This window comes from Bubalus kerabau, chromosome 21 (genome assembly GCF_029407905.1).
Source record: "Bubalus kerabau isolate K-KA32 ecotype Philippines breed swamp buffalo chromosome 21, PCC_UOA_SB_1v2, whole genome shotgun sequence".
In the NCBI taxonomy this organism is placed as follows: Eukaryota; Metazoa; Chordata; class Mammalia; order Artiodactyla; family Bovidae; genus Bubalus; species Bubalus kerabau.
This window is the reverse complement of record NC_073644.1, coordinates 61725695-61751102: the sequence shown is the minus strand read 5'-3', so window position 1 is coordinate 61751102 and position 25408 is coordinate 61725695. Positions and strand designations below refer to the sequence as shown.

The 25408-nt window shown below is 47.4% G+C and overlaps 1 protein-coding gene across 3 annotated transcripts in view; it reads left to right on the top strand.

The window, feature by feature from the left end:
- CCBE1 (collagen and calcium binding EGF domains 1) overlaps positions 1–25408 on the top strand; it is a 244193-nt gene that overhangs the window by 5463 nt on the left and 213322 nt on the right. The window lies entirely within an intron of this gene.

The window sequence follows — 25408 nt, the reverse complement described above, 5'->3', positions numbered from 1 at the left end:
AGTTGCATTAGCTCTGATCCTCAGCTTTGTGGCTTACAGACCTCCAGTGGGGGCCCTCAGCTCTATTAGGCCCATCAGTGGTGTCTCATTAGGGTCACGTTCCCGTGGGAAATAATGACACTGGGATGCAAAAACTCCCACTTCAAGATAATGCAGTAGCATTGCCAAATCCTGTTAGATTATGGAAGTTAACGTGATATTTCTGCAAATGTGTTTACTTGGAAATTGGAGAGCAAGAAGGTCGCTTAATTAGAGCAGCAATACCAGACAGAGAGCCCAGGACTCTAGCTAAGGCTCCATTGGAGGCAAGGCTGGAGAAGATCCTCTCTGCCAAGTCCCTGAGTTCCTACACAGGGCTTTGATTGTGTCAAACATGCATAGGATAGAAACCCTATGCCCCGGTTTGAACTCAGGCTCTACCGCCTGTTCTATAACCTCGAACATTCCTCAGTCTCTGTTTTAGTGTTCTCCTTGGAATATGTGAGGACCGTGTTAGTACTGGAGTGACAGGGTTACAGGGAAGATGAACTGGTGCACGCAGGAAGCCTTCGATGGACACGGCCCCTCGGGCTCACTGCTTGTGTCTCCCCTCATCCTGCGTCCTGAGCGCACGTACTGTGTGCTCTGTGGACATCTGCTGAGTTTTGAACTTGACAGTCGAAATTTTTGAAAAAGCAAATTCAGACCATAGCCAGGAACCCTGAGGGTGTTTATACAGCAGTCACACGTCAGCTGTTTTTAGATGCTTTTCCAAATGTAGGCTAGCCCAGAAATCTAGCGCCTTGGGAAAATTACAAAAAGGGTATCTTTTGCTTCCTCCCTCCTACCTGACTACACGATGTCCTCAATTCATGTAACTATAAAAGCAGGCGGCAGGCATAGCTACCCCCATTTTAGAGGCTCGTAGAAGGTTGCTGTCTGTCCAGGGTCATGAAGGGACTTACTGGCAGAGACCGGCAGTCAGGTCCTCAGCTCAGTTCTGGTCTCTGCCTTCTGCCTCCCATCCTGTGGCCAGCATAGCTCAGGATCGGCTCCGAGGGTGGCCCTGAGTAACTGTTGGAAAGAGCATTGTATCTTTCTGACGACCATCTGTATTCTTACCATAAGGAGGAGGTGGTCCCAGTGTCTAGAAGAACAGAGCAGGGGACGGGTGGGCGTGGCTTCGTGCCAAGCCGCCAGAATCAAGGATGTGTTGGAGGGAGCCTCTTGTTCCCACTGGATGGTTAGCTTGTGAAGTCCCTGAATCATCTGTCCTCTCATCCACGACTGTAGCCTCAGAGGCTAGTCCTCCACCTGGACGGAGTCCACGCGCATTGTCTGCATGTGCACGAGTGGACAAATGTTAATGTTACCAGGAAGCAAAGAAATGTGATCTTTTAGGTCTTCCCAGAACTTCTGTTGCTATCCGAGTATGTCTCCTTTTCTAGCATTTTTTTTTTTTCTTCTAGAAACGGATTACTTGCCCCTCTGAGATGCTGCTGCTGTTTGCATGAGTTCCCACCTTGACCTGCTTCACTTGAGTTGCAGATGTGTTACGGGAGCTGACTCGGGCAGGCCTAGCTCACTCCGTGAGCTTGTTACTTTAAATAATAGCTGATGAGGACATGCGCAGTTCCACCTGGTATGATGCCCCGTGGATGCTGGCTTGGAAGCAGTGCTGGGTCACAGCTTTAAAGGGGGTCTCTCTCACTCCCACACCCTGTTATTTAGCTTGAGCAGGTGTCCGGGGCGGGGAGGAGGCATGGTAGAGGATGTTGGCCCAGGCAAAGTTCTCTCACTTCTCACTCATTCTCTACGGATCAAGACAAAACGATAGGAAACAATGGACCAGCAAACTGACCACGAAAGGCCTTGCGGTCACCGGTGTCCTTTGGGACCAGGTCCAGGTGCTACTCATTGTCCCCAGAGTTGTCGACGCCCGACTTTCTATATTCACTTCACTTCCTCTTTTCTAAGTGAAGCTGGGAGGTGGGTGCACCCGGAAAAAGCAAGTACTCTTTCTTCTAGAGCACCCCGTCTTCTCGGGTGGTACTTTGCCTTTCAGTCAGCGGTTTAACTGTCAGCCATACAGCTTCTGCAAGTTTCACTACCCTCCTGCGTGATGGGACCCGTGCCACGTCAGAGCATTAGCGGAACTGCAGATGCAGGCCGTGGCTGACTAGCTGGAGAACCCAGGTCTCTGTGCACTCTGTTTGCTTTTGTTTGTTTGTTTGTTTATTGCTTTTTATTTGGAGGATGAAAGATAATCAGCTGTACTATCTGCAGCTTCTCTCCTGCCACGCCAGGTTCTTTTCCTTAAAGTCATTTACCAGTTTCAAAGTTTTACCAACAATTTCGTTCACTTATTCAGAGGTTACTTATGTGCCAAGCACTTCAAATATGTATGTAGTATATAAACAGGAGTTGTTTTTACTCTGAAAAAAAAAAATATATGTGAATAAGGCAGGAAAAAAAACCCCAAAATCTCTGCCCTCAAGGAATGCATGGATTTTCATTCCATTGATTTTTCAGTAAAGGGATTTCGAGCCGAAGATGTCCTTGGGGACATTTATAAGACGATTATCTTTGGCACACAACCGATGTCACATTTGGGGAGCTAAAAGCTTAATTTCCTGTGGCCCAGCTGTATCCTTTCAGCAAGAGAAGCCCCGCAGCTCCAGGCCAGGGACCCGAGAAGCTGGGGATAGTAGTAACTAATGCGTTTTTTTTTTTCTGCTAGCAGGACGCTAGCACGTGCCACAAGCCCCTTGCTTCTAAGAATTGCTGGAATGTAAAGCATTACGAAGAGAAAGTGAATTCTCTGGCCGTGTCCTGCGAGGCAGCATCAGAATTGACCACCTAGGAACAGATAACTCGTAGGGACCCAGTTCACCTCAGCAGGGTCACCCCACACTTCCCAGCAGTGACTTTAAGCAGAGTGTCACGAAAAGGCAAACCCCTCCTGCTACCCTGACTCTCCAAATAATACAGCCCAGGTCTGTGTTCATAAATGTTTCTAAACCTTCTGGACAGTCTGTTTTCAGCCTATAGAGGACAGAGCCATGTTACGTCTACATATTTAATTTCAAGCAAAGGACAGGCTTCCCTGGTGGCTCATGGTAAAGAATCCACCTGCAATGCGGGAGTTGCAGGTTCGATCCCTGGGTGGGGAAGATCCCCTGGAGAAGGAGATGGCAACCCACCCGAGTAGTCTTGCCTGGAGAATCCAATGGACAGAGGAGCCTGGCAGGCTGCAGTTCACAGGGTTGAAGAGAGTCAGACACGACTTAGCGACTGAACCACCACCACCAAGCAGAGGACATCTTTCCAGCTTCAAGGTGTGATCCGTGTGAGTCAAAAGCAGGCATCAGTGTTTGGAAGGGCAGATATGTTGCCTCCTCGTTCAGGGTATTAGAATGTGAACTAGGTCATCTTTCTGTGCCCTTTGTGATTTCAGAGACTTGAACCACATCCATTCTAGCCTTATCCGTTCTCTGCCTTTACACCGCTTGCCCACTACTCTGGGAGTTTCCCTGGCATTCGCCCTTGCTGGCATGAGGCCCTCATTCATAGTCTTCTGGGAATGGCAGGGGCATCTGCTAGCCCAGTGGCTGCTGCTGCTGCTGCTGCACAGAACTGGTGGGAAGCCGGAGGGCCCTCTGCACTGGGATCTGGCTCTGGAAATTTGGTATAAAGCGGGGATTGGTCTTTATGCAACCCACGATCTAAGAATATTTTTTACCTTTTTTTAAAGAATAAATTCTGGCCGTGCTGGATCCTCACTGCCGCGAGGGCTTCCTCTAGTTGCGGTGAGCGGGGCTCCTCTCCAGTTGAGATGTCTGGGCTTCCCCCGTGGTGGCTTCTCTGGTTGCTGAGCGTGGGCTCTGGGCACGTGGGCTCAGCAGTTGTGGTGCAGACTCGGTAGTTGCTGGGCAGCGGCTTAGTGTCTTCCTGGCAGGTGGAGTCTTCCCGGACCAGAGCTTGAACCCATGTCCCCTGCATTGGCAGGTGGAAGATTCTTAACCAGGGGACCACTCAGGAAGTCCCTTATGTTTTTGAAAGGGTTAAAGTAAGCAACAGACCTTACTTAGCCCCCAGTCTCAGATATTTACCGTCTGGCCCTTCTCCGGGAAAAGTCTGCCAACTTCTGAAGAGCCATCTTAACCTGAAGATGGGAGTGGGCTTCTCCATTCGCATGTGACCTCGTCCAGGGGTCTGAGTCCTCAAGGAGGTCATGTTGGGGACGTTGAGTCAGCTTCATCTTTGGGGCCTGCACTTTTGTGTGGCCGTATTTTCTTGTATCTGGTCTCTGGCCCGAGCGGTTTCGATTGTGACTTGGTTTCCTGATCTTGAGGAATCAATCATAGCTGTTGTTGAGCTGGAACTTTATTTCCAGTCATCTTCCCTTAAGTGATTCTCCGAGTGAATGTGACTTGTCAGAAGCTGGTTTTACTGCAAGTAGTTAAGCTAACTTACTGCCGCTTGTCTACGTGTTCCCAAGTCTGGCCTTCCTCTGCCAGCTGAGTAATCCCAGGGTTGCCTTGGCGGATGGCCCACCATTCCTAATTCCATACTTTGCTGATTCCCAGCTTGCATATTCATCATCACATGCTTTGACTCAGAGCCAGCTCTCCATAAACTTGTGAGCTTTGAATTTCTACAGTGGAAAATTGCACACTCAAAAATCAAACGATAGTGTGTATATTTGGGTGAGGGACACACATCTAGAGGAACCTGGAGGAGGAGTCATTTTCACCAATGAGTACCCCCAATCACAGTTGCAACATCCCACTTTTCCTTTTATGGCTGAAAAGTATCATGGCATGGCTCAGTTGCACTGTGCACATCGGTAATTAAACTGTTGAACTTAAACTCTGCACTGCCTTTTACCAGTGCCACACCTTTGATTCCATAAAGATCACGGAGACGCCTAGAGAGTGATGCCTTTGGACACTGAGTGTGGGGGAAGAAGGAAAGAACTATTGAAAGGGAACATTCTGAGGAGAGGGGAGCAGGCCGCATGGTGTTTTGGAGAAAGGGAAGGAGGAAGATGTTGGCATGCGCCACCTGACATGTTAGGAAAGTAAAAAGTGCTGTGGATGGAGGAAAGGAGAGAGATCCAGGCACAAACGCTTGAGTGCTGTGGGCGGAGGAAAGGAGAGAGATCCAGGCACAAACGCTTGATAAGGGAGCATCCTGTGGAGACGACGCCAGGTGAGGAAAAGCTGTTTCTAAGACGCCGCACACAGTGGTGTAGAGGGCTCAGGGCGCTTTCCTGTGTGATAAAAACAGTCTGTGTCCTGATTGCGCTGGTGGTTACACAGCTGCATACGTTTGTCAGAACTCAATTTGCACTTAAAATAGATGAATCTAATCTGATATAATTATGCCTCAATAAGGGCTTCCCAGCTGGCTCAGTGGTGATGAATCCACCTGCCAATGCAGGAGACCCGGGTTCCATCCCTGGGTGGGGAAGATCCCCTGGAGGAGGGCATGGCAACCCACTCCAGTATTCTTGCCTGGAGAATCCCATGGACAGAGGAGCCTGATGGACTACCAGTTCATGGGGTCGCAAAAAGAGGCGGACACGACTTGGTGACTAAACAACAATTTCTCAAAACGAATTTTTATGTGTTTACTTGAAAGGTTAGTTTCCATGGCATTGGATTTTTCCTATACACCAAATAGCTAAATAAGTTATATTTTTTAGTCACTGAAAAAGTTTCTGTCAAAGTCACGTGGGAGCCTGTGACCTTGGTAACCAGCCGTTTTAACTGACTCAGCTGAACAGAGGTTAAATGAAAGGCAAGCTAAGTTTGTGAGGGTCGACAGATTGACAAATGCAGTTCTCATAGCGTCCTGCTTGTGTTCAGCAAGATTCCTTCTGAGGCTGGAGCCCGTCTAAGAGGCGGCACGGGGACCAGGCCACGACTTTCCTTCCAGCTGTCCCTTCTCTCTGCTTCCACTTGGCATCACTTGCGGTAACGTGTCCATGTTTCACTTTGGAATTTCCCTCTAGTGAAATGGCTCACAGCTTTTGTGGTGAAAAATTGCAAGGCAGAGAGGAGGTTGGCTTCCTGGGAGGCCAGAAAGACCACAAGACTGCTCATTGGAGGCAAGGTCATTGCAAAAAAAAAAAAAAAAGCACTGGAATTTACTTCTGGAAGATTCTGAAAGGTTAGAGGAATCTAGCAGAGAAGGCGATGGCACCCCACTCCAGTACTCTTGCCTGGAAAACCCCATGGATGGAGGAGCCTGGTGGGCTGCGGTCCATGGGGTCACTAAGAGTCGGACATAACTGAGTGACTTCACTTTCACTTTTCACTTTCATCCATTGGAGAAGGAAATGGCAGCCCACTCCACTGTTCTTGCCTGGAGAATCCCAGGGATGGCGGAGCCTGGTGGACTGCCCTCTATGGCGTTGCACAGAGTCGGACACGACTGAAGCGACTTAGCAGTAGCAGCAGAGGAATCTAGAATGCAACATCCATGAGGTTTTATTTCTGAGAAAGTTTGGCTGAAAGATTTTAATTCTGTAAAAAGCAACGTTAACATTCTGTCAGTTTTCTGGAAAATCACTCTTGCCCATCAGCTGGGAGGACACAGGGAGAGAGAAGTGTGGAGCTGTGCATAAAATCTACGTGGGGGTCACTTAATCAGGCAACCTTTTCTATCTGCCTGGAATCCAGCTGAGAGGAGGGGAGAGGAAGCAGAGGGTGGGTTTGGGGGAGCTTTGGATACAAAACCAGATATCAGAGAAATGAGAGCCTGTTTCTCACCAAAGGCTCACTGTCAGAAACTAGATTGTTGTCCTGTGAACCCTCTCTTAAGTCCCAGGGCAGGTGCGTGGCAGAGCTGGGGTTCTAAACCAGACAGTCTGACTCCACTGGATACTTCTGGAAGGCCTGACAGTTACGGTTACCTTGCCTTCTGCCAGCCGCGATTTAAGAGACACGTAGACCAGGGAAGGAGGAAGCTAGAGGTAAGAAAGTCAGTCCTGCTGGTGACAACATAAGTCGGACACATCGTCCAAAGTAGACACGTGAACCAGCACCCATCTCCCCTCTCCCCTGACCGTGTTAGTTTGCCAGGAATGCCTAGGCACACTGCCATAGACGGGGAGGCTTCCACAAGAGGTTCTCTCGCAGCTCTGGAGGCGGGAGGGCTCGGACGGGTCTGGTGGCGGGACTGATTCCCCCCGAGCCCTCTCCCTGGCTTGCAGATGGCTCTTCGGTGTGTTCACATGGCTTCCTCTGATCTTGTCTGTCCTGGTCTTTGTCTTATAGGGACACTAGGTCCCACTGCATCACGGCCCGTTCTCACGTCTCATTTTAACTCAGTGGCCTGTTTAAAGCTAAAGCTCTGGTCTCTAAACAGTCATGTTCTCTGGTACTGGAGTTAGGACTCCAAGGTCTGAGTTTGGAAGGACACAGTTCAGCCCTTCACATCCCAGGGCCAGGTAATGAAGGGGATGCTTTCATGCACACTGATTTCCATGGGCATCACTGTCCACCATGGTGGTCCTGAGTTATCCAGTGAAGTTAAAGTGCCTTCAGCAATGCCATTGAAGAAGGAAAAGGACTAAGCCATAACACCGTTAGAGGTGACCCCTCTCGTGGTACCTCTTTCTCTAGCCAAATGTTGGAGGCTCTGATCTGTTCTAACTCCCTGCCTCGAGACATCATCATTACAATGGTGAGGCCCTACCCCAAGGCCTACTGAATCCAAATCTGTCTTTTTTTTTTTTTTAAACTTTACATAATTATATTAGTTTTGCCAAATATCAAAATGAATCCGCCACAGGTATACATGTGTTCCCCATCCTGAACCCTCCTCCCTCCTCCCTCCCCATTCCATCCCTCTGGGTCGTCCCAGTGCACCAGCCCCAAGCATCCAGTATCGTGCATCGAACCTGGACTGGCAACTCGTTTCATACATGATATTTTACATGTTTCAATGCCACCAAATCTGTCTTTTAATAGGTCCCTTGGTGTTTCCTGGACTTTCTGGGCGGCTCAGTGGTAAAGAACCTGCCTGCTAAGGCAAAAGACGCCAGAGCCTCCAGTTTGATCCCTGGGTTGGGAAGATCTCCTGGAGGAAGAGGGCGTGGCAACCCACTGCAGTATGCTTGCCTGGGAAATCCCGTGGACAGAGGAGCCTGGTGGGCTACAGTCCCTGGGGTCACAATAGAGTTGGACAGGACTTGGCGACTAAACAGCCATCACAGGTGTTTCTGACGCACGTTAGACTGAGAAGTGCATCTGAGGGTCAGCGTGCTGCTCCAGGGCCCCCTTCCTCTCACTGTCCTTTGCTTCCTACTTGCAAAGCGGTGCCTGTGGCTGAACAGCCTAGACTGCACATGGAAATCACCCGGTGAGCTTAAAAAGCAATCCCGCTGTCCAGACGGCACCCTAGACCAGTTGCTTCAAACTCCAGAGATGGGTGTCAGGCACTGGGAATTTTAATTTACTTTTAGTTGAAGGATAATTGCTTTACAATGTCGTGTTGGTTTCTGCCGTACACGAATCAGCCCCGGGTATACATGTGTCCCCTCCCTCTAGGCCCGCCACCCCATCCCACCCCCTAGGTTCTCACAGGGCCCGGTCTGAGCTCCCTGAGTCATTCAGCAGACTCCTACTGACTGAATGTTCCACGTACAGCGGGTACCTGTTTCCAGGCTGCTCTTGCCATTCGTCCCATCCTCCCCTCCCCTCCCTCCCTCCCCTCCCGTGTCCATAAGTCTGTTCTCCATGCCTGCGTCTCCACTGCTGCCCTGCGAATCAGTTCATCGTACCATCTTTCTAGAGCCCGTAAAACCGGTTCATCTGTACTGTGTTTCTAGAGCCCATAGAATCGGTTCATTGTACCGTTTTTCTAGCGTCCATATATATGGCCCCAGACATTTCTGAAGCTCTTCGTATGATTCCATCATGCAGCCAAGGTTGAAAACCTGGGGCGACAGAGAGCCAAAGGGCACGGGCCGCCTGGCTCTCTTCCCCGGGGTGAAGCGGCCCCGCCCCTCCCTCTGTGGCCTCTGGGCCCAATCCTCGCGTCCTGTGCGGTCACGGCAGGCCCATGCCCCTCAGTTGGGATGTCTGCCCCTAAAGCTGGTGTCGGTGCCTGGCGCCCCCCCATCTCTTCTGCATGTCTCGCTTTCACCTCCTACCGTTGCCTGTCTCCTCTGTGTCGGTGGTTTCCAGGGGTGTTCAGGCGAGCGATGAAGTGGCTTGGGTGGATCAAGAAGGGTGGCCCGTTCCTTGTAAGCTTGATGTTTCTTAAGCTGATCAGCCCTAAATCCATGAATTCCATCGTTCCTCATTTCCTCTCGCAGCCTCTCAGCTAGGTGTCTGGAGCTACTTAGAGACCTTTGTCGCATTTTGTTATTTAAAAAAAATATTTGGTGGCTGAATATGAACCTTCTCCCAAGATATAAACACAGCTCCTTGTATTATAAAGGAACACTTCTCTGTGTCGAGCTGTGCTTTTCTTTCCTTGTAAGAAACACTTTTTTCCCACGTCGTGTGATAGGGAGTCTGTGTGTGGGCAGGTTCTTTTCCGGTTCCATTTTTGTGTTGCTCTTCAACTCCTCAGGCCTCCCCCGCGAAAACTGAAGGAGCTTCTCAACCCCCAGCTGACACAAGCTTTTTATAGCTTTGCATTAACTCGAACAAAACAAAACTAGGAGCTTTGTGGTTTGGCTGTGTAGTTATCACCTAAGCCCTGTATTTACCTTATGGCCTTAAACCAGGCAGTCCTCATGGAGTGCAGTTTACATACAATTACATCTTTTTTGAGTAGCATGGCAATCCTGCTGTTAAATCATAGAAATAAAAGTTATTATAAATTAAGAAAGGAAAGGTAATTGCATTTCCTGGGTAGATGTGCTTTTGAGGTTCCTAATAATGGATTTCTTTGAATTGGAGGCTGGCAAGACGTAAAGTGGTTCATAAAAGACCTGAGTCCTTAACCGCTGTCCTGAGTCTGACAGCGTGATGAGTGTGGCACTCTGTTAGAAAGGGTAAGATCGGGGTGGAGATGGAAAACCTTAGGAGGAAGTGTGAAAGGAGCCTAACAATTTATGAGCCACTCCTGCCGTCCCTGCTGTCTTCAGGTGCTTTCCCAGAGGCCCCTGGGTTTGGGGAACACATTTCCAGGTGTTCGCACGCATGAACGTCACCATCTGTGAAGGGCATCTTGAGGTCTGGGGCAATGGATGCTCAAGGCTGGATGCTCTGGTCTGATGGCCCTGGCAGTCCAGCTACCCTCCTGCTGACCCCACCCTGCTGCCCTGGGGCAGGGGGAGATTGAGGTGTCGGCACACCTGGAGCCCTTTCTGGACCGTGAGGGGGTGTGTGTGTCTGTCTCTCTGTGTGTACGTACGTGTATGGGGATGCTCCAGTGTAGACCACTCCCCTTACAGCTCTTGGCCATCAAGCTCTGTTTGTTCCTCCGAATCCTGCCTCTCCAGTGAATCCTTCCTTGGCTTTTTAAAAATTTTATGTATTTTTTAATTGAAGGATGATTGCTTTACAGAATTTTGTTGTTTTCTGAGAACCTCAGCAGGACTCAGCCATAGGTGTACATGTGTCCCTCCCTCTGGAACCTCCCTCCCCTTCCCACCTCTCTAGGTTGGTCCGGAGCCCCTGTTTGAGCCTTGGCTGTCTTTAACAGCAGTTTCTGCTGTCTGTCCTTTAAAATAGTGACTTGCATCATCTGAGGATATTTATTTACCCCTTAGCTTACACACAGCTTGACTCTGGATCGTCCTGACACACTTGGCTATGTGCTCATGTGGGTACCATCCATGTGGTGAAAGTCTTCGTTTGGTGCAGCCCAGGGTGCTGTGGGGACCACATTAAACTCCTTGTGCCTTTCCACCTGAGGGGCTTGACTCCCAGGGGAAATTGACATCATGATGATGAGCGGAATACACCTTTTTAGAGACGTGTGTAAAGGAAGGATAGTTACCACAAAGGGGCACAAGAAAGAGGTAATTGTCTTTTTCTTTTAACTTTACCTTTTGATATGATAGCAATACTTGCTCTTGACGTGTTTTACATCATGAATGACTTGAAACGGGGGATCCTGAATAATCTTGCCGCTTCAGGATAACAACCACCAAGGGACTGGAGTGTGTTTTCCTGATCTATTCTGTGCCTTTACTAACGAACATACTCATAGTTGTTACTCACAGAAATGGGCTGGTTCTGCGATTGCTTTTTTCAAGTAACAATAGGTAAAGAACACTTATCATGATGTGGGATGCGAATTCATTTTTACAGCGTGATGTTCCATTGTATGGATGCATCACAATTCATCTCTGCAGTGGAGAGCTCTTTATAAAGCAGTTAGCAGAAGCTGAGGGTTTCGGTTCATTTAAGATGCAGATGTCACACATATCACGTTTTACCTAAACTAATCAGCAGAGAAGAATCTAGAGTCAGCAGATAGAGTTTTGGTCTGGAACCTGCAGGATGTAGCCTCTAGCTTGTGGCCCTGGCACTCTCATCCTGGGGCGTGTGGCCGGGGGTCCCCGTAACCCCCTGACTCTGGTCCTCACTGTGGGAGGGTGGGGCTCTGATCCGGTTCCTTCCAGCTCTGGGGGTCTGTGACCGATCACTCACTGCCCCCCAAGGAGCAGAGCGAACAGAAGCCAGCTTCATTTACAGCGCAGGGGGTTTGCTTGACACGAGGAAGGCCAATGTGAAGTGTAGCTACGGTGGGGCAGTCTGGATTCTTATCTCTAACCAGCCTGAGAAGCAGGATAACCGCCTGTGAGCTGTCGATTCTAAAATGCCTTGGGTAGTTTTCTTACTCTGTGTGTGTGTGTGCGTTCAGTCGTGTCCGACTCTTTGCGACCCCATGGACTATAGCCCACCAGGCTCCTCTGTCCATGGCATTTCCCAGGCCAGAATCCTGGAGCGGGTTGCTATTTCCTTCTCCAGGGGATCTTCCGAATCCAAGGATCGAACTCGCATCTCTTGGTATCACCTGCGTTGGCAGGTGGATTCTTGACCACTGGCGCCACCTGGAAGGCTCTAGTTATTTATTTAAAGAGAAAAGAAATCTTTTTTACTCGCCAAGCATATACTGTTGAAAGTGCCCTTCTCTTTGCTGCAAGCGCATGCTGGGTGAGCCTGGGGGACCGTCACAGTGTTAAGTTCTCCCTAGCCCCGTCCTGTTGGCTTTTGTTTTTCTTCCAGATGTGCTGTTCCGCAGAATAGGGAATGAGGCTGAAGATCAGTTTCTTCTCTTAAGGAAGAGCCATGCTCCCGTGATGAACTTCCCCTCTTCTAGAGAGGAGAAATTGTTTGACTCGGGGAGAAGGAAGTGGCAACCCACTCCAGTATTCTTGCCTGGAGAATCCCATGGACAGAGGAGCCTGGAGGGCTACAGTCCGTGGGGTCGCAGAGAGTCAGACACGACTGAGCGGCTAAACAGCAGCAGGGGAGACGTAATAAAGATGGGAAGGGAGGGTGACATCAGATGAGAAAGCTTTCTCATAAAATCGCCTTTGTGTCTTTTAACCCACCCGTCCTGGGCTTCCAGTTATATAAGCATTCTATTACAAGCATGTTTCAGCACGTGGATGTCCTCTGAGTATGTTTCCTTCAGGGCTCTTGTGAAGACTGCCCGTGCTCACTGGCCTGCTGCCCCTGACTCGCCGGGACGGTCGGCTTGCTGCCCTGGTTCTGGCTCCGTATTTGGCTCTTTCTGGCCAAGGGGGGAAGAGCGATGATGCAGCAAGGCCGTAGGTGTATAATGTAGATGAAGGGCTTGTTTTGGGTTTGTGTGTTTCAACTAGATTCATGCTCATGAAAGGATGAGGCTTCTCATGAATTACTCAGGTAATTATCAGATTTTTAATACTCTTTTCTATGTTTAGGTGGTCTAGTTTAACAAAATGCTATCACACTTGAGTTTTGGGCTAAATCAACAGGCTCCTCAGGCTTCCCTGGTGGCTCAGATGGTAAAGAATCTGCCTGGAATGTGGGAGACCTGGGTTGGGAAGACCCCCTGGAGGGGAGGGCATGGCAACCCACTCCAGTATTCTTGCCTGGAGGATCCCATGGACAGAGGAGCCTGGTGGGCTGCGGTCCATGGGGCCACAAGGAGGTGGACATGCCTGAGCAGCTAAGCACAGCACAGAGAGGCTCCTCGTTAACTTGAAGCTTGATTCTTTCTGTTCACTTACCCTAGCTTGCCTTGTCTGCATACTTTTGAAAGAGTTTTCACTGGGGTGAGGTTGTAATTTGGATGGAAATAAATCTCCATGTCAGCCTCTGCTTTTCAGTGTGCTTACTTGCATCGTAATCTTAAAGAAAAAATGTACAAACTTCTCTTCTTTGGAAGATGAGAATCTGACCATATTTTCCTTCCGTGTGTTTTTTTAATTAGGAAAACTTCAAATAACGCTGCAGGTGAATCAATTTCCATATGCTCACCCATCATTAAGATTTTGCATTATTTGCTTTATCTCTTATTTTCTAAAGTATGTGAAAGCAAACCCCAGACATGTTATTTTACCACAATATATTTTAATATTCATCCCTAAGAAATGTAACGTATTTTCGTACTGCCAAAATGTCATCACACCAAAACATTTTTAAACATCTCCCCCTTCCCCAAATAAAATTTGGGTTTTGTGGAGTTATTTCTCTTGAACTAAGTCGTATGGGTGAGCGGGTACTTCTGTTGCCACTAGTGAGTGATCTTGCTTTTGAACAGGTGTGTGTGGCTCTGAGAGTTTCTGGAATGGAAATGCATGAGGGCACCCAGAACGCCACCTTGTCGTGCCCTTTGTAACAGGGAGGAGCTCTGTATGAGGCCACGGCCCAGTAAAAAGACTATTTTCACAAGAAAAATAGTACTTCACCTTAAAGGTAGTTCCATATGTTTGAGCCCCAGGATACCAGTATATGAATGAGGTATGTTCTTAGCAGATGAAAACACAGTTTCCACAGGAAAGCTAACATTTCATTTTTATGTTTATCTGTATTTATATTTCACTTACATTTAAGGGTCTTTTACAGCCAAATGAACAGGCCTTTAAAAATTTCTTCTTCTTTTTTTTTTGCACAATTTTTTAAGGTTACTGTTCCCCATGTTGCATAATAACATCTGCAAGCCTGCCCTACATGGAAACAGTAGTTGTACCTCCCCACTGAGCGCGCACACACACAGGACGACTAGTTTCTTCTCTATTTCTGTTAGTTACCCTTTTTTGAGCAGGCCTTTCTGGTAGCAAAACTATTCATTGACACTCAGTACATTCGCTTCACTAACAGCCAAATCAAAAAAGCAACTTAGATTTTCTGAAATGAAGACATAATTGTTCTTTTGTCTTTATATTCTGATGGCATCTGTTTATGTACCCTTTCAATGTTTTACATATTTAAAATCAGTGGTATAATTTACCCTGTGTAGTTAACGTCTTACATACACGTTAGCTTCAAACATTTAAATTACACCACAGCTGGTAAGACAAACAGCCGACCCTCAACCCCTCCCAGACCTTCCCTTCCTGTCCCATGGCAATTATTCCAAATTTTCAACCTTATTCTTCTGAATTTTGTGTCCATGGCCCTAAATAACTTACATTACAGCATAATTTATTTTCAGTGTTCAGTCCTGTCTCTCGACTTCCTTCTCGGGAAGAAGAGAGTTTGGCTGTCGACCACCATGCACACGCTTATTCCCTCTTCGCTCGTCCCAGAGTAGTTCTGGATTGACCGGTTTCCACTGTCTTCATTGTGGCTGCAGAGCTGCTTCGGTGTCTCAGCCCTGCTGGGCAATGTGAGTCCTTTTTTCTGCTGTGTTTTGCCTTCCTTGTAAGACATTATTGCCCCATCTTCCGCCTTTTTCTTTTTTTTTTTAAGAACAGAAAAATGAATCCGCTGCCCAAGCTACCCTCGTTTGTATGAAGTTCCTTTCAATATATTCAGAGTTGACTAGGTGCCCTGTCATTTCAACCGTCTTGAAGAAATTCCTCCCAGAACCTTGAGGCCTGCCATGATCCAGACTGGTTTCTAAGTCCTTTGAGGCCTAGGATTTCTCTGTCTGTAAGCCGGGGAAATCTGTCTGGTGTTGGATTCCAGGTTTTTTGGAGCGCATGTTTGCCCCTTTCTGATTTTACTCCTTCTGGTGGAGTGCATAGGTTCCCTGGTGGCTCAAGGCGGTGAAGAATCCACCTGCCAATGCGGGAGACCAGGGTTTGATCCCTGGGTCGGGAAGATCCCCTGGAGAAGGGAGTGGCAACCCACTCCAGTATTCTCTCCTGGAGAATCCCATGGACAGAGGAGCCTTGGAGGGCTACAGCCCGTGGGGTCGCAAAGAGTCGGACAAGACAGAGAGACTGACACTTTTTTCATAGTCTAGTATTTCCCTGAGAAAGGGCCTTGGGAGGGGTATTTGTTGTTTGAAGTTTGGCAGTTCACACATCCCGCTCTCTAGATCTCTGCTGGTTGCTTTCACCACGTTTCAAGGGTCACGCGTCCAGACAGACTGAGCTTTGACTCCGCTTCACTCCCAGCACACAGCCTGCGGCCTTCGCTTGTGGCGCTAACGCCTCGTGAGTTGCTCTCGAGAGAGATGCGGAAGCAGTTGCAGAGCATCCTTTTTTGCGTGTCCTGCGCGCCAGCCTTTCATCACGTATCTGCCATCTGCGCTCTGACTCCCCTGCCACCGTCACCTTTGGCCTGACCACTGCAGCGTCTCTTTTCTTCCCGTCCTGTCTCTTACAGTCGGTTCCCGTGCAGCAGAAAGTGAGATCCTGAACCTTGTAACAGATGGTGTCCAACCCAGGATTTGTTTTTAATTAATTTATTTTTTGCTGAAGGATAGTTGCTTTACAGAATTTTGATGTTTTCTGTCAAACCTCAGCATGAATCAGCCATAGGTATACATACATCCCCTCCCTTTTGAACCTCCCTCCCATCTCACTCCCCATCCCACCCCTGGAGGTTGATACAGAGCCCCTGTTTGAGTTTCCTGAGCCATACAGCAAATTCCCATTGGCTGTCTATTTTACACACGGTAATTTAAGTGTCTATGTCACTCTTTCTATACATCTCACCCTCTCCTCCCCTCAACCCAGGTTTAAAACCCTTCAGGGCTTTCCCATTAGCTGCGAGACAGAATCTCTACTCCTCACCCTAGCCTGTAAGATCCTGATTGATCTGTCCACACTAGGATGTGTCCCTTCCTCGGTGCAGCTCAGTCTCCCCGTGTCTTTAAATGCTTATCTCCAGTTGTTGCTCATTCTGTTCCCTCTGCCTGGATTAAAGGTCTTCCCCTGCTTAAAAACAAACAAACAAACTACTAATCCCAGCTCCCCGTCCTTCGGAATTGAGTCCACCTCCTTTGTGAGATGTTCCCCAAACCCTTTACTTACAAGTACCTCCCTCTGTCTCTGTGGTTCTGCAGTTCAGGTCCTTGTTTCTTTCCAACACTTTAAACCACTCGTAGGTTGTTTTCTGTCTCTTCCTGACTAGAGGAACTGGGCGGAGCGTGTTGTCTGTATTTTTTGTGTGGCTGTGCCTAGTGCAGAGTTTGGTCTGTGTTCCCTGCAGGACACGCATCTGTGATATGGAACGTGAGTATGTATGGTTGCTGTCTAGTAAGGTCGCCCTCTGAAACAGAGCCATGTGTATTATCCATGCACTTAAATTTATCCTTGGATCTAGTCCAGGTATGTAAGGCAGTTTATAATGCATACAATATGAAGGGAGCATAAATTAAAAGGACAACAAAGGCTGGAAGCGTAAGAAATGGAGCCAGCACTGGGGGCAAGAATGTGCACCGTGAGGACGCTGATTTGCTGTGGATGGGCCACCAGGCTCTGAGCCCTCTAGCAGCCAGTGAGAAAAGATGGTTTATACAAGTCTGCACGGTGAAAGCCGAGCATTGCTGGGAAGCACTACAACTGTCCTTTATGTTTAGACTAAAGAGAAGTTTCATCCAGGGGTCACTATAAAAAGAATAGATAACATGAAAATCGTCCCTGTAATGGACATGGTAAGTTTCATAGGGGTGGGGGTGGGTTTCCCAGGTGGCTCAGTGGTAACGACTTCACCTGCAGTGCAGGAGATGCAGGAGACACGGGTCCGAACCCTGGGTCGGGAAGATCCCCTGGAGGAGGAAACGGCAACCCACTCCAGTATTTTTGCCTGGGAAATCCCATGGACAGAGGAGTCTGGCGGGCTACAGTCCAAGTTGGTTGCAAAGAGTGGAATATGCCTTAGCAACCAAACAGCAAGTTTCACGGGAGTAGTTCTTACTATGGTCCTCCAGTACAGGCCGCTGCTGTCCTGCCAAATGCAGTTTGTTTAGGGCCCATGCCTGGGCCCCTGTGAGGCTATCCTGGCTCTGTGTGTCGAATGGAAACAGCTACACGTGCTGTGCAGCGATTGCTCTTGTGCTTTGGTTTATGATGCTGCTGTTGCAGGAGATGACCTAGTGTTGGGCTGGAGTGGGAGGGCGGATACCCTTTTTTTGTTTGTTGTTATTTATGGCAGTCCACTCCAGGACTATTGCCTGGAAAATCCCATGGACAGAAGAGCCTGGTAGGCTACAGTCCATGGGGTCGCAAAAAGTCAGACACGACTGAGCGATTTCACTTTCACTTTCTTTGTCCTAACTAAATGCTGCTGGCCATTACCACTGCATTTTCTTTGCACCTGCTCCTGTTGGAACACCTTCAGAGATCCCCTTCTGTCCTTCTAGACTCTTCTGGGATCTTCTATCCCATCAACAGGTCTATTTACATACTTCCTCCAGCAGCATCTTCTAGCTTCAACAGTGCTCGTCTCCCAGACTGCGTTTTGAGGGTGTCCTAAACCTTCTTTTATCTTCATTTTTGATAACTGTCTCTTCACTCTGGATGGATTTGGCTTTCTCCTCCATCTTCTGAATGCTGTGGGGCTTGTCTTTAAGGGCTTAAACATGTCCACAGTCAGTGGGATTCTAAAGAGTGGAGATGAAAAGGCGGAGGAGGTTATTTTCCTTAGCTTTGTAACGTCGGTCTTTGGTTGTGGGAGCTGTCCACTTAGCATGAGTCTGTGCAGAGCAAACCTGTACTATGAGGAACAGAAACCTTCACGAGTTTCATAACCCTGTGTGTGTGTGTGTGCGCGTGTGCACACAAACATGTCTGTGTGGGTGGCAGGTGATGTGGCTATAGATTTTAGTTAAGACTGCTTGATTCCCCCCACCCCCATAAAGAGCCCAAAGTAGTCACTGAACTTACCAATCATAGAATGAGCAGAATTAAGATTTTATTTAGCCCACCATGGGTAGTATAGAAAGCAGGAATTTCTTCTGTAGGATCAGCTTTAAACCAGATACAGTGCAGCAGATTAGAGAGCTCCATTGATGTCGTGAGCAATCACTGTCTTAACAAAGCTTTCTTCCAGGGAACTAGAACTGCTCATGGCAATAGCAATTGCTGGGATGCTTGGCTTGGGCAGCTGAGTTGGTTTGGGCTTTGGCGGAGACGTCTTTCCTTCATTGGTCTTCAAGGATCTAAGTTGCAGCTGATCTTAACTTTGGAGGCTTTATTAACCCTCCTGTTTCCATTTGATGCATTATGAGAATTCATTGGTGATAAAGATGTGTTTAAGAAAGTACAAATGATCGTCTTGAAGGTAGAAAAGGAAAGGCCTTTTGAGCAGAACCTGGATATGATTAAATGTTGGGTTTGCTCAGGGATGTTTAGGTTTTACAGCTGCAGGCCATTGTTATTTATCAAATTCCTATAGAAAATAACTTCTATTGTATTCCTGAAACTTGAGATCCTAAACCCATTTCCCCCCGGGAGCAGTTATTTTTATAATACAGTTGTTGATTATACAAGATTTCTTAGAAATGCAAATATTGTGAAATGGCAGAAGAGATTGTATTAAGTTTTTCTGGATAGTGCCAAATACGCATTTAGAAACAAATTTTGGTTGTGTTCAGAAATATGGACTTCGCTTGTAATAGTAACTGTAAGTAATATGTATTGAGCACTGTGTCCCAAGCACTGTGTTAAGCAGTATTATTTTCTTTAACCCTTTGGGGGAATCTTACAAGTAACTTCAGTTGACCTTTGAACAAGGTGTGGTTAGAGGCACTGGCCCTCCATAGTCAAAAATCCAGGATAACTTATAGTAGGGGCCTTCTGCACCCCCACCTGTATTTACTACTGAAAAAATATCCACATATAAGTGGACATGTGTAGTTCAAACCCATGTTGTTCAGGGGTCAACTGTTTATATTCCTCATTTGACAGATGAAATAAATTAAGGCTTACCCTTGTCAAGCAACTTCCTCAGCATCATATGGCTTGTTCAGTGGGGGAGCCATGGCATCGTGTGTCCAGTTTTGCTAGTCTATTCTTTATTCATTCCTCAATCAGAACTTTTCTTTCTTCTAGTCATCTCTTGCTGCTTTGGGCTTCCCGTGGGCTTCTTTACCCCTGAGCCACCAGGGAAACCCCTCATTGTGTCTGCAGCTCTCCTCAAAGTAGCATCCTGCCAACCTTCTCATTATTGGTGGGGCCAAGATTTCCCTGGCTCATTGAACCTGCTTTCCTGGAGTGAATGTTGATCTTCCTTGCCTTCCATCCATCCTTTCCTCTGTCGAATCCAACCATTAATAGCCTCGGAACGTGCCTCTTTTCTTCCCCTTCAGCACTCGTGTTCAGGCCTGTATCCCCTCATCCCTCCCTGAACAGTGTTCAGCGCAATCACCCTTCTTGCCCTATCTCCTCCTCCTCCATGCCTCTTCCTGCAGCTGCTAGTCTTTAGAAATACTACTAATGAAACCACGTTCTTGTCACTTACCTCCTCTTCCTCCCAGTCCTTATTGCTGGGTGCTTGAACTGCTTTCTTAGTGTTCAGGACCTGTCAGCTGCTTGCCTTCCCCAACTCAGTCACGTTTAAGTGAGAGTTCTCCCTTGGTGGCATTCAGCTACTCTCGGCAGAGCTCTGCTCTAAGCCAAATCGTGGCAAAGCTTTGAGTGTCAGTCTTGGGCTTAGATTTTATCTTGAAAGGTTCTGAAATGCTTGGTTCAAAGGAGTGATGAGATGAAACATTGCTTGGCAAGACTGAGGTAGGGTGGCAGGATGCCTGGCAGTGAATAAAATGTTTGTCTCAGGAACAGACGGGCTCATCTGCTTTGAAGTGCTGGCCCCAGGCAGTGGTTACATAGTTGGATTGTATAGACTGTAAGCCATCCCCTAGCTGTGAACACACATGCGTGATTTTAGGCAAGTCTGAATTATGAAAGAGGCTGATAACATCTCCAGCCTCGTATATCTTCCCTTAGAGTCAGCCTTTCCATCCTAAGCCCATGTTGCATCATCTCAGATGTGGGTTGATATTTCACTTATTTTTTGCTCCACTTGAAAGAATATTACCATTTATAAACTGATTTAAAATTGCAGTGGATGGAATACTTGTATCTCCCCCGGATTCATATTTTGAGACCTAATCTGCAGTGTGATGATATTTGGAGGTTTTGCCTTTTGGGAGGTGACGAGGTTGGGAGGGTGGAGCCCTCATGAATGGGATTCCAGCTTCTATAAAAGAGGCCAGAGAGCCCTTTGCGCCATGTGAGGCTGCAGCAAGAAAGACAGCCATCCGTGAACAGGAAGATCTTTCACCGGAACCCCCAATCTGCTGTCACCCTGATTGTGGACTTTCCAGTCTCCAGAACTTTGAGAAATAAGTGTGTGTTGTTCAAGCCACTCAGTCTATGGTATTGTGGAGTCTATGGTATTCAACTCTGCTGCTGCTGCTAAGTCACTTCAGTTGTGTCCGACTCTGTGCGGCCCCATGGACTGCAGCCTACCAGGCTCCTCCATCTATGGGATTTTCCAGGCAACAGTACTGGAGTGGGGTGCCATTGCCTTCTCCCATGGTATTGAACTCTAAAGGAGTTCAAATAGACTAAGAAAAAGTTTTTTTTATGAAAGTGTTCATTTCTTTAACTGTGGGAAAAAATCAACAGGAATGAATTGTAACCATAATCAAAAACATAACACTTCAGGGTCTTCCCTTTAAAAAAAAAAAAAAAGGCATACACTTCTCTTAGCCGTGTCCTGTTGCCTGGAATGCAGACGTGGTGTAGGAACTAAAATAGAATCACACGTTGGAGATGGGACAGCAAGAAGCATCAGCTCATCAATGCCTCAGCCTGGGCTGTCCATGCGCATCACACAAGCAAGAGAAGGAAACATGTCCTGTGAAGCCAGTTGTCTGACTCTGTAGCAGCCAGCTAGAAGTGCAGGCTGATGCAGCATCTGTAAAGGCGATGATCACAGCGCCCTTTTGTTGAGCACCCATTCCACGCCGCCCGCTGTGGGCTCATTTTACAGTGACCCCTCAAGGCGGGTACATCTTTCAGCTAAGGAAGCAAGCTGGATGTGGTTAATAAGCTTGACCATGGTCCCACACCCCAGAGGTGCCCCTGAAGCCTGGGTTCCATCCGGGTCTGCCTGACGGAGTTGAATTTTTATCCAGTCTTAGAAATTTAAGTGACTGTGTAGGTAATGGCCAGTCTGCTGGGAAAGGTTGTTTTTCATCCCAGTTGTTGGGGGCAGGTTTACTCTCTGTCCCCCCAGGCCCTGCTGTCCACCCTTTTCCATCCTGCTTTGTTCCTGTGTTCCAGAGCCTGACTCTTATTTAATCACACACCTTCTGGCTTTCTGTAGGGTTTAGCCAATGACTGCCCAGCAGGCTGGGAAGAGAGAGGTTGACCTGTTTCTTGCCCGCTCTCTCCTTCCGCTCCTGTGGACTCTGCTGTTGGCTGAGTGCATCCGTGAAAGCCCACAGTCCCGCCTACAGCTTCAGCCTCCATCTCTCTGGATTCCTGCCACTGCCTTCTCCTCTTTGCCGTCAAGCCAGTGGGGGTGACAGTTTCCTCCTGCTGTTACTCGCTCCACGCTTGGCATCCTGGGTTGGTCTCCCTGAACCCTGTGCATGTCTTTGTAAATAACTCCATCACAGAACTTCCCTCGGACCCCAGAGGACCGCATCGATAGCTTCTAATTTCTATAGTCAGCACACACAGGAAGCAGAAAAGTGCGCCTTGTAGATCTGTTGTAGCTTTTATGATACCAGCAAACCCTGCTCGCGTTTGGGCAGTTTCCACATGCCCTGCTGGCTTCTCCTGAGTGACCCCTTTCTGGCTGCTGAGTGCTCCCTGCTTCAGCAAAGCTAGAGGGAGCTTCCCCAGCAGGCCTTTAAAATGCTGATGCTTTTTCTTTCTAAAGAGATTGTAATCAGGAAACGCTAACCCTTAGCCCCTGCCCCCAAAGGACAGTCTCTCAGAGGGCAGTCTGCATCGTTCGCTCCCGCTCCTGTGGAATCACCAGCAGCTTTATTTACCGCAGTGTTTTGCATGTTATGTATCCTTCGCATGTCCGTGAACTTGATGGATTAACTTCAGCCCCAGTGTTCCTGCTCAGTTAAAGCCATGTTCCTCAGCTGACAGTAATAGCCACACAGCAGATGGATGTTCAGAGGCCCATTTGCTCTGTCCTGGTTAGCAAGGTGCTTTTTCAGTGAAAGGCACTTAACTAGGAAGAAGCTGGCCCAGAGGGTAGACATGAACTCACTTCATTTATATGAAATGTACGTGTAACGTGGCTGCTCTTGAGTGTACTGCTTCTTGACATCCAGAGATTAGCTTTTACTTTCGCCTTCAGAGGACAATCATGTATTTTCCTGTTGCCTACATAGCGAAGTGATACCCAGATATTTCCACAAGATTGAGGCATTTGCTATTGGATCTATAGGATATGAGCATTTCCACATAAGTTAGTGCTTAAAGCAATATAGTACAACTTTAATTTTTGAATGTTCATATTAGATTGCTTTATCTGATAAGCTGAACAGCTATCCAGAACTTACTTGGAAGGGAATAAAAATGCCCGTGGATTCCTCTCTCTCCCATAATTGCCCGGCTTGTTAGCTGTGTTCTGCCTCTCCCACAGAGGGTCTCACCACCATCCCCCCAGTAATCATGGGGTCCATGTCAGCACATTTTACCCTCCTTTTTTGGGTCCCTAACACCGTGCATGGTGCCAGTCATATGGGAACTGCTCAGTAAATCTTTAAAGTCATTCATTCATTTTCTAAACCTAAGCACCTTTAACTTGGAGCCATTCTCTAGGCTCATTCTGTTGTGTACTTTTTTACTGTATGTGACTTGATTTAATCACACCCCAGTAGGAAATGGCAATCCACTCCAGTATTCGTGCCTGGAGAATCCCAGGGACAGAGGAGCCTGGTGGGCTGCCGTCTATGGGGTCACACGGAGTCAGACACGACTGAAGCGACTTAGCAGCAGCAGCTTGCCTTTGGGCTCTTGCATTCTGCCTGCCAGCTTTTCCTCCCCTCGCCTGGCCAACTCCAAGCTGTGCTTTGGTACTGAACTCAACTGTTACCCTCCTCTTGAACCTGCTATTGCATTATGACCCTTTCCTACCCTGCTCCCCATACATTCCCAGGTATTCTACATCATGCAGTTACCACATTTTGTAACTTACATATTTGGGGGACTAATTACCTCCACCCCACTAGACTGTTATACAGTGAGGAAGGAACCTGTCCATTCTGGCCACTTTTCTGCCATAGTGGTGGCATTGAGGAAGCTCTCAGTATTTAGGGAATGAATAGAGTTGACTCGCATTGTTTGCCAACCACATATTTGCAACTTTACCTGCTCAGTAGCATTCATCTGCAACCTAAAACCAGTACGTGTGGGACTTCTGTGATCATTTAGACGCCTGCAGAATAGTGAAAAGTTTGAGTGTCCTGATGTGTGTTTCCAGCTGAGGTTGAACAGGCGATGCTGTTCCTCTCCCCGCACCACTCATACTTTTTAAGCAAGAGTCCTTTTATAGTGATGTATGTAGGGTCAAATTTTTAAGTTTTGTGGGTTTTTTTGTGTGTGATTTTACTGTTTAAAATACCCCTAAACATCATGAAGAAGTGCTATCTAGTATCCCTAAGCATAAAAAGGCTGGGATATGCCTTTCAGAGACAATATGTGCATTAGATAAACTTCGTTCAGGCATGAGTTATAGTGCTGTTGGTTGTGACATCAGTGTTAGTAAACGGGCATTTATTAAATGTCTTCGAACAGAAACGCACATAACAAGGTTACGTATCGGTCAGTTGATAAACATGCTGTCGCCAGAAGTTTGCAGGAACCTCAGCCTCCTCTAGGAGCATGGTTCAGTGTTTGTGAATTTCATGTTTGTTGCAGTTCCAGTTGTGGCAGCTATAGAAAAACAGAATCATTGTGAATAATGAGGGTCAACTGAATAATGAGGGTCAACTGAATAATGAGGGTCAACTGTACAGGATTCATTCCTTGAACTGTGGAGACTAAAGCTCCAGGAACTTCAGTGTCTCGTACCAAGGCAGACAGCTAGTGAGCACAAGACTTGAAGCTTTCATTCATTCAACAAATATTTATGGAGCCCCTACTCTGAGTCAGACCCTGTGTACATTTGACGCTCATATCCTTAACCCTCAAACCAAATGGACGTGAATGCGAGTCCTAACTTCTTCAGTAAATTATTGTAAACAAGGTCAGTCACAATGGACATGAGTTTGAGCAAACTCTGGAGTCGGTGCTGGACAGGGACGCCTGTGCGCTGCAGTCCATGGGGTCGCAAAGGGTCGGGCACGACTTAGCAACTGAGCAACAGCAATAAGCTCCATCACACACATCACCCACTCCTTTAGAGCTAGACCAAAAGTATTTACTTTGTGGGGTTTTTTTTTTTGGTCTCCAGTCTGTAGGTCCATAGAGACACCAGTTAGATGGCCGAGATGTTTTTTTAAGTTGCAAAATTTTCCAGCTGAATTCCACAATGGGAGTATGTTAGCAGTATATTGTTGGAACATCTCCAGGGAAAATAGCTTCGGTCAGGGGGGGAAAATACATATTAAAAAAAATTACCAGTACATGATCCTCAAAGAGTCATAGGAGGAAATTGTTTACAAATATTTATTTATTTATACATTTCCCTTCAGTCCCAGAGTCTTCCAGGTACTGGGATGTCAAGGCAAAAAAAGGGCATTTGTAAATCTGTGGTTGATTGCCATTTTGCCCATGGAATTACGGAGTTATTCCAATAAGAGAATAGTTTCAGCTGATTACTTCCGTGAATCTAATTTTTTTTAGCCTCTCAGGAGTAATCTGGGAATTACTTGATACCTTTGCAAAACAAATTGGGCTGGGTTTTCATATATTGTAGAGACAGAACCACGTCTTTGACTTAGGTGGACATGGCTTTTATAAACTCCCTACAATGGATGGGGTAAAGAACACACAGACATGTCAAAGTTGAACTTAAGCAGTATTTATATAGTGTGGTTCAAATAGTTTATATTCACCAAATGCTTAATTGCAGCCTCAAAAAGGCTTTGT